Raw genomic sequence first — 7,908 nt, forward strand, 5'->3', positions numbered from 1 at the left:
TGGAGCGTTTTAATCGTACACTGACTGAGTATTTCAGAATCAAAATGTCAGAACGTTCAAACTGGTCCGATCAACTTCCTGAGTTTTATTATGCATATAATAACAGGCTAAACAAGGCCACACGTCCAAAGACTTCATACCAGCTGTTTTTTACTAGACCAAATTTTGCTGTGCCGCTTGATGATCAGGTACTTACTTTACTTTGTTTATTGTATTCAAATTATTATTTTGGAAATTAAAAATTGATTGAATAGTTTGTCTTTGTGTTATACCGAATATTTTTAGTAATTATGTCATTTATAGAAGTATTTTTTATTATTATTTTACGGCTATTTTGTGTCATTAAATTGTATAAGACCGTAGTATGTGTCAATGAACTGGCTACTACAGTAGGCTATATCAATTAGCCGTCTAGTTAGTGTACCGTTTGGAACCGTAGGCTGTCAATTTACCGTCTTTGGTTGTTGGCTGTGTTAATGTGCATTTAAGTATTATAGATTGTGTTATGTGCACTTTAGCGCCTTAGTTTGCAAATGTACTATTTTTAGCCGTAGGCTTTGTTAATATTACAGTGTCATGTGCCGTTTATAAGTTGTAAGAATATGCATTCTAGTTTGTGTAAATAAACTATCCTGAGACGTGTTTTACGGAAAATTTTATTAACGTTATTATTCATATCAGTTTTTGTTTTTTTTAACTTGCAATTGAGGTAGTTTTTTTACATTATAGTCATATAGATTTCTTTAACAATTCATAACTTGTCGAATGCCATGAAATGAAAACAAACCAATAAAACAGCGGGGTTTTTTTCATACTAAAGAAATTGAAAATTCTTACTTATTATAAAAACAGCCTTTACTTTTGAACTTACCTTTGTATTTACTGGTACCTTATGCTTCTCTTACTAAAGAAGAAAGATACTTTTTAGAGCATGCCGAGTTAGATGTTGATGAAAATGAGTCAGAGGAAGAACTCCCAGAAGTGATTATTGATGTACGACACTCATCCTTAACTGAGGCTTCAGATGGAAACCAAATCGCCAGTACAAATCATAATGAAGAAGAACTCACTTTACATGGTTAAGTTTTAAAAACATACGAATAACTTTTTACTTAAAACTGTCGTCCTGTACATGCATGAAGTATTTGCCACTGGACTTTTAGCGACATCAAACAATCAATCATTAATTAAAAAACTTATAAAGTTTAACATATAAAATTTAATTTATAAATTTATTTGTTAAAAATAAATACAATTACTTGTTTTACATGTGATAAAAATCAATGCAAATTTAACACATGCCTAGCTATATTTAAGTTAGAATTTTATATTTTTTAATTATTTTTTGTTTTTATTTTGCAGAGGTGATGAACATTCTAGACGATGGCGTAAATGAAGAAATTGGCAATTTACCACCAGATTGTACACAGGAGGATGCTTTTGTGGTGCCCGAACCATCATTTTCACAAACTGCTATTTTGCAAGTATGTATGTTAAGCCTGGTACATTACTTTGTTTATAATTTTCAACACACGCCCAAAAAAGTAGGACAAAAATAACACATTAGATTTAAATACATGTAGTATGTTGGTTTTTTTTAAATAGAAAAAACACATATTGTAGAATAAGTTGCCGTACGGATTAGACGAATATTTGTACATATGTATTAATGTATTATTTGTTTAGTGGAATATGAAGTAATAAATTGTGAACAAAATAACACGAAATAATATGTCTTTTTTTTTAGGAAAATGTTAGTCCATACTACAAACAAATGTATCAGAGAAAGTTTTATAATGAGCAAAATAAAGAAAATGTACAAGTTCATCAACAGGTATGTGATTTTGTTTGATTTTTTTTTAAATGTCCTATATCTTTCACTTTGTTCCTTAGTAGTTTGTTGCTTATTATGCTGATGTATAGAATAGGCTTGTAACTGTATGATGTGCTTTTTAAAATGTTATTCTTATATCATTACAATTTATGCATTTGATAGAAATCTTTAAAAATGTTGCGACTGCACGTTTACATTTACATGTGTTAAACTTTTAATAATGCTAAACCATTGAAATGAAGATGTGAAATATGAATTTTAGTTTGTTTTGTAGGGTTATTACTAGTATATTAACTTTTTTTAAACTGCTTCACTTTGCATGGATTTTTTAAACCTATAAATCATTAAACGGCGTTTTTTTTATCCTTGAATTATGGTTTTACACTAGTAATTTGTTGGGGCCCTTTATAGCTTGCTGTTAGGTGAAAACCCGTAAATTTTACAAATTGTGACATTGATGGAGAGTTGCCTCCCTGTCACTCCCTGTCACTCATACCACATCTTCTTCACGATTTGCAGTAGTATAACATGTATAACGATACTAAAGATGTCTCGAATACGCATTAAAAAACGTATGCTGCAGCAGCGTGCTTACAGACGAAGAAAAAGGATTGACATGTTAGGGATCACTACATTTTTATCTTTTCTAATTCTTTCAAATGGTTTTTCTTCTCCAAGGAGTATTAGGCAAAGGGAGATATTTATGTTTTTTTTTTTTTTTTTTTTTTTTTATTATTATTTCAAAGTGTATTTAACGTATCTGAGATACTAGACAAACAACACAATTTACCTCACACTTTTTTTAGTAATGCATTTACAAGTGAATCGTTGTTTGAGTAAAGACCAGTGGCAAATATTTCCGTGTACGTCCAGTCGATCGGGAAGACCTTTTGAAATGAATTATGTGTTCGACAATGATTATGGTTTCAGCTTTGAGTCTTGATAAGGGGTGAATAAAGCTACATGAAGTTTTTTTATAACAAATAAATATATTAAGTTTCGACAAATATTTCCGTAAAGAACTTTATTAATAATTGTTATGAATATCAATTTTATTCAAAAATCGTTCCTTCCTTAAATATACTCGGTAAAATTAAAGTTTTAACTGCCCAGTTTTGTGTACACTTAACCTACTCAAGGCCAACATTGACTACCGACTGCATGTAGACAAAACATGATTTAAACTTCATGTAAACATTGAGTTTTATCAATGGAAACGTAATTGTGTTTAGCTTACGTGTGATTTAGGCCGTGTTCACACCAAACTCCATGTACAGTAAACTTATTTACAATTAGTTTAATGTACTGGACATTGGTTTCACAATGAATTTGTTCACATCTATACACCTTGTTTAATTACCTGTAATAAGATTTGTTCACACTTACTCTATGTCATTTAAATGTTCATTGCGTAGAACAAAATTCGTCGGACAACTTTTTAGCATTAAGGGAACGTCAATTTGACTTCAAATCGGGGGGGGGGGGGGGGGGGGGGGGGGGGAGATATTCCGAACCCCAATTGGATAAAAAAAATCTGGTCCTACAGATGATAAAAAAATATTCTGAATCAAGAGTTTCTCCATACAAAATAGTGTTAGATGTTGAAAACAATGAGTACCAGCATCGAAAAAAACAACTGAATAAAACGTTTGCGCGGAAAAATTTCTGACTCAGTTAAATTAACAAAATACCCCCCTTTTTTAAGTTAAGTGGTTGCTTCTTTATGAAAGCCATTTTGATGATTTGCAGTAGTTTAAAGATACTAAAGATGTCTCGATTAAGCATTAGAAAACGTAGGCTGCAGCAGTGTGTTTACAGACGAAGAAGAAGGATTGATATGTTAGGGATCACTATATTTCTATCTTTTCTGTTTGTTTCAAATGGTATTTCTTCTCCAAGGAGTATTTGGCAAAGGGAGGGGGTAATGGTTTTTTTTTTTAGTTTTGAGTGTAATTTTACGGATCCGAGATACTAGACAAACAATACATTTACCTCACACTTTTTAAGTAATGCATTTATGATTGAAACGTTATTTGAGTGAAGACCAGTGTCAAATATTTCTGTGTAAGTCAAGTCGATTCGGAAAGACCTTAATTTTCAAATGAATTATGTGTTCGGCAAAGATGCTGCTTTGAGTCTTGATAAGAGCTTGATAAAGCTACGTTAACTTTTTTTTTCTCAAATAACAAATAGATATCAAGTTTAGACAAATATTTCTGTAAAGAACTTTATTGATAATTGTTATAAATATCAATTTTATTCAAACATCGTTTCTTCCTTAAAGTCATAAGAAACCTCAAATCAAAAAAAAAATAATGCATATGATTTTAATAACTCAATGGATAGTTTTCATTATAAAACTTATGTACATGTACTTTTTTCTGAAGAAATTTCTTTAATTTATTCATATTTAGAAGAAGTTTACTTTATTTGAATAGCTTCCTTCCAGCAAGCAATTCCCCCGAGATATTTTCCGTATGCAAGGTGACCTCAGTGTGACCCATCTCGTAAAAATCCGGTGACCACAATACGCATGGATGTCCTTTATAAAATAAACTATTATCTGAATTTACATGTTAAACACGTGCTCAATTTCCATGCTTTTTTGTTTATTTTTCGTCAATTGTTGACAAACAGGTGACAATCGTTAAACTTCGGCTTCAAGACACGAACTTTAATTACCTGCCATATTTTCACAACAACACTGACCGATTGAAAAAAAAATTGACAATTATACGAAATTTACACGAAAAAAATGATAAATTCGAGCACAGAAGACTAAGTTTATGATGTTTGTATGCATTGGTTCAAGAATTGGAAGAACATTATTTTTCACCGGTCACTCGTTTCTTATGACTTTAAATATACACGGTGAAACTTATGTTTAAATGCCTAGTTTTGTGTACACTTAATCTACACAAGGCCTACATCGCGTATCGACTGCATGTAGACAAAACAGGATTTAAACTTCATGTAAACATTTGAGTTTTATCAATGGGAACGTAATTGTGTTTAGTTTACGTGTGATTTACACTAACACAATACCGAGTTTAGGTCAATGTGAACATGGCCTTAGTTTACAACCCCGAATGAACTTGATGGTGAAGAAAGGAGATGGTACATGCAGTTAAAAATGTGCAATCTATTACTTTTGCACCATGTTTAACATTTGTGACACCATTAAAGGTGTTCAAGCGGCGGTATAATTTTGAGAACGATACGATGTATAAAGGGAAATAACCTCGTTCAATTTTGAACGTTGTATTTTTTAAAAATAAAATATTTGAAATAAGATAACACATTTGTAACTATCCACCATACACCAAATAGCATATTATTGTACAGCTTTAGAAACCATATGACCTTGAACATTGAGCTAGACCCATTGCGGATAGCAACTCATAGCTGTTAAAAAAAATCCTAGATTCACGGATTAAAACTAACGATCTGGTTTATATACGAAAAATATTTTTTCTGTAATAAGTTTATACTTCAGTTTTATTATGTATATCTTTTATATAGTCATTTTATAAAATTTACTGTTTGCAAAAGTATGAATTATTCTAAATAATAAGGATGTTCTTATCCCAAGCAGAAAACCCTAGACGTATTTGGCACAACTTTTTTGAACTTTTGTATATGGGCGTCACTAGTAAGTTTGTGTGGACGAAACGCACTTCTGGCGTATTAAATTTTAAATCTGGTGCCTTTTGGAAGAACACCACTAATTCATGGTCCCATTGCTTTCTATGTTAAATTCCTCCATTTCAAGCAGGCACACCTCTTTCATTTTAAGTTCAAATAAGGTGGCAATCATTGCATGTCAAAGCAACACTTTATGGTGTCTTGTACATAAAGCAACACTTTATGGCGTCTTGTACTGAAAAAAATCAACATACCTCTAATGGCATATAAGAAAGAACTGGTTCCCGGAACTTCGGAAGTACCAAAACAGGTACTTCAGATCTGACAAACAGACAAAATGTACCTTCTTTTTAAAATTTGGTGCAGTTTTTTTAATATTCAAAAATATAAGCACAAAAGTGTTTTACAATGATCACCCGTCCTTCAGCTTTCATTTGATGCCAAAAATACCTAAATATCCTACATATTTTAAAAGTTACACTCGTGCGTAGGAACTCTTTTGTGTTAAGCATGTACTACTTTCTGGTATGTGCTTTCTGACCGGGCCTGAATTAGTGGTGTTACCTTATGTTAGCTATTATTCGTGTGTTTCTTCGTCCAATATGTTCTCCTATTCATTTGTATTGTAGTCCTGTAATGTTATGTTGTCATTTTAATGTTATATTTAACATTGTCATTAAAGCGGGAGGTTTGGCATGCCACAAGACCAGGTTCAACCCACAATTTCTTCTTTAATAATGTCCTGTACCAAGTCAGGAATATGGCCATTGTTATATTATAGTTCGTTTATGTGTGTGTTACATATTAACGTTGTGTTTCTGTTGTGTCGTTTGTTTCCTCTTATGTTTGATTGTGAATTCACATTACTATAAGAATGTCACGGTACTTTTCTATCCCAAATTCATGTATTTAGTTTTGATGTTATATTTGTTATTCTCGTCGGATTTTGTCTAATGCTTAGTTCGTTTCTGGGTGTGTTACATTTTCATGTTGTGTCGTTGTTCTCTTATATTTAATGCGTTTCCCTCGGTTGTAGTTTGTAACCTGGATTTGTTTTTTTCTATCGATTTATGAGTTTCGAACAGCGGTATACTACTGTTGCCTTTATTTGGTACAGTCATTTTAACACTGAATTACCTTACTTTGGACAGGCACATATATAATGTGGCATGGTTAAACAAGTTTGCGATTTGAATCCCTTACCTAGAACAGTGGTGTTAAAGCACAACAAATCCATACAAAGTATATTAGCAGCTGACTAAAACAACTTACAATACAGTGTACTGAGATTACACGCAGTTACTAAAATAAATTTCAAAGCCAACGGAAACTTACAAAGTCTCATATGCATGTATCTAAGACTGACATTTATACATCCAACACCTAATGGATTTAATGTAAAAACATCATTAGCAGTCAGAGAAGGATGGGCATGTTTAATACCAAAATTAGAATGTTGTAACCTCAATGTGTTAGCAATGATGTTTATTTATTTTTTTAGTTTATTGATTACAGAATCAAAATTAAAAACGATCAACACAATATTAAAAAATCTTATAACATGGTGTTAAACTAGAAAAAAGAGGCGAATGATATCAAAGGGACATTCACACTCATGAGTCGAAAGATATTGATCATCCCATAGAATTTTGCAAAAAAATCAACCAAATATGATATATTTCAATTCTATTGTATGATATCACTAATTTATTTATTTGTTGTCTTACTTGTTAATGTAGAATTATAGTATGTAATTGTTAATGTATAACTGTTATCCTCTTGTACCACCATACGTCTGCCTAAGTTGTATTGTCTTGTTTTGTCATAGCAAAACAACGTTACACGTTCAAAAGGCAAACAACACTGTATAAACACAACTCAGGTGGTGCTGGTACAAAGGCAAAGGTAAATGGTTATCTAAATTGTTTCATTTCCAACAGAAAAACGTTATAGATCAATTCTCACTTAGAATCAAACACTTTATTCTGCTATATAGTATATTTCGTTTGCATTTGGATAGATGTCATCAGCAGGGTTGCCAAATTTTGAAGAGAGGTTTCATGTTTGTGTGTTTGGCGGAATGTGAAGATGAATGATAATGCTAGTTGTATTTCATGTTGCTTTTCAAAAGTCTGCTTCTAGTAAAGGAATCAGGTCAGTCAATTGTCTGGTGGAAGCCATGGCCATCCTGCCTAACATAATTTTTTTTACTGGTAGTTGTTTTTCTCTCATTATTATGGCGTTTAGGGGTTTGTTGAAATATACCCTAGCAAAAGAGGGACGAAAGATACCAAAGGGACAGTCAAACTCATAAATCTAAAACAAACTGACAACGCCATGGCTAAAAATGAAAAAAGACAAACAGAAAAACAATAGTACACATGACATCGTGATGTCCCTCATAAATGCTCCCTGGTATTCAGGGCTAT

General features: G+C 32.0%; 1 long non-coding RNA gene across 1 annotated transcript; it reads left to right on the plus strand.

Annotated features, from left to right (window-relative positions):
- LOC143074318 (uncharacterized) lies at window positions 1-1,828 on the plus strand. The gene is made up of 3 exons (XR_012977797.1): window positions 1-1,078; window positions 1,363-1,484; window positions 1,748-1,828. It is a non-coding gene; the product is annotated as an uncharacterized LOC143074318 (long non-coding RNA).
- Window positions 1,829-7,908: the final 6,080 nt, after the last annotated feature.

This window comes from Mytilus galloprovincialis, chromosome 5 (genome assembly GCF_965363235.1).
Source record: "Mytilus galloprovincialis chromosome 5, xbMytGall1.hap1.1, whole genome shotgun sequence".
Lineage (NCBI taxonomy): Eukaryota > Metazoa > Mollusca > Bivalvia > Mytilida > Mytilidae > Mytilus > Mytilus galloprovincialis.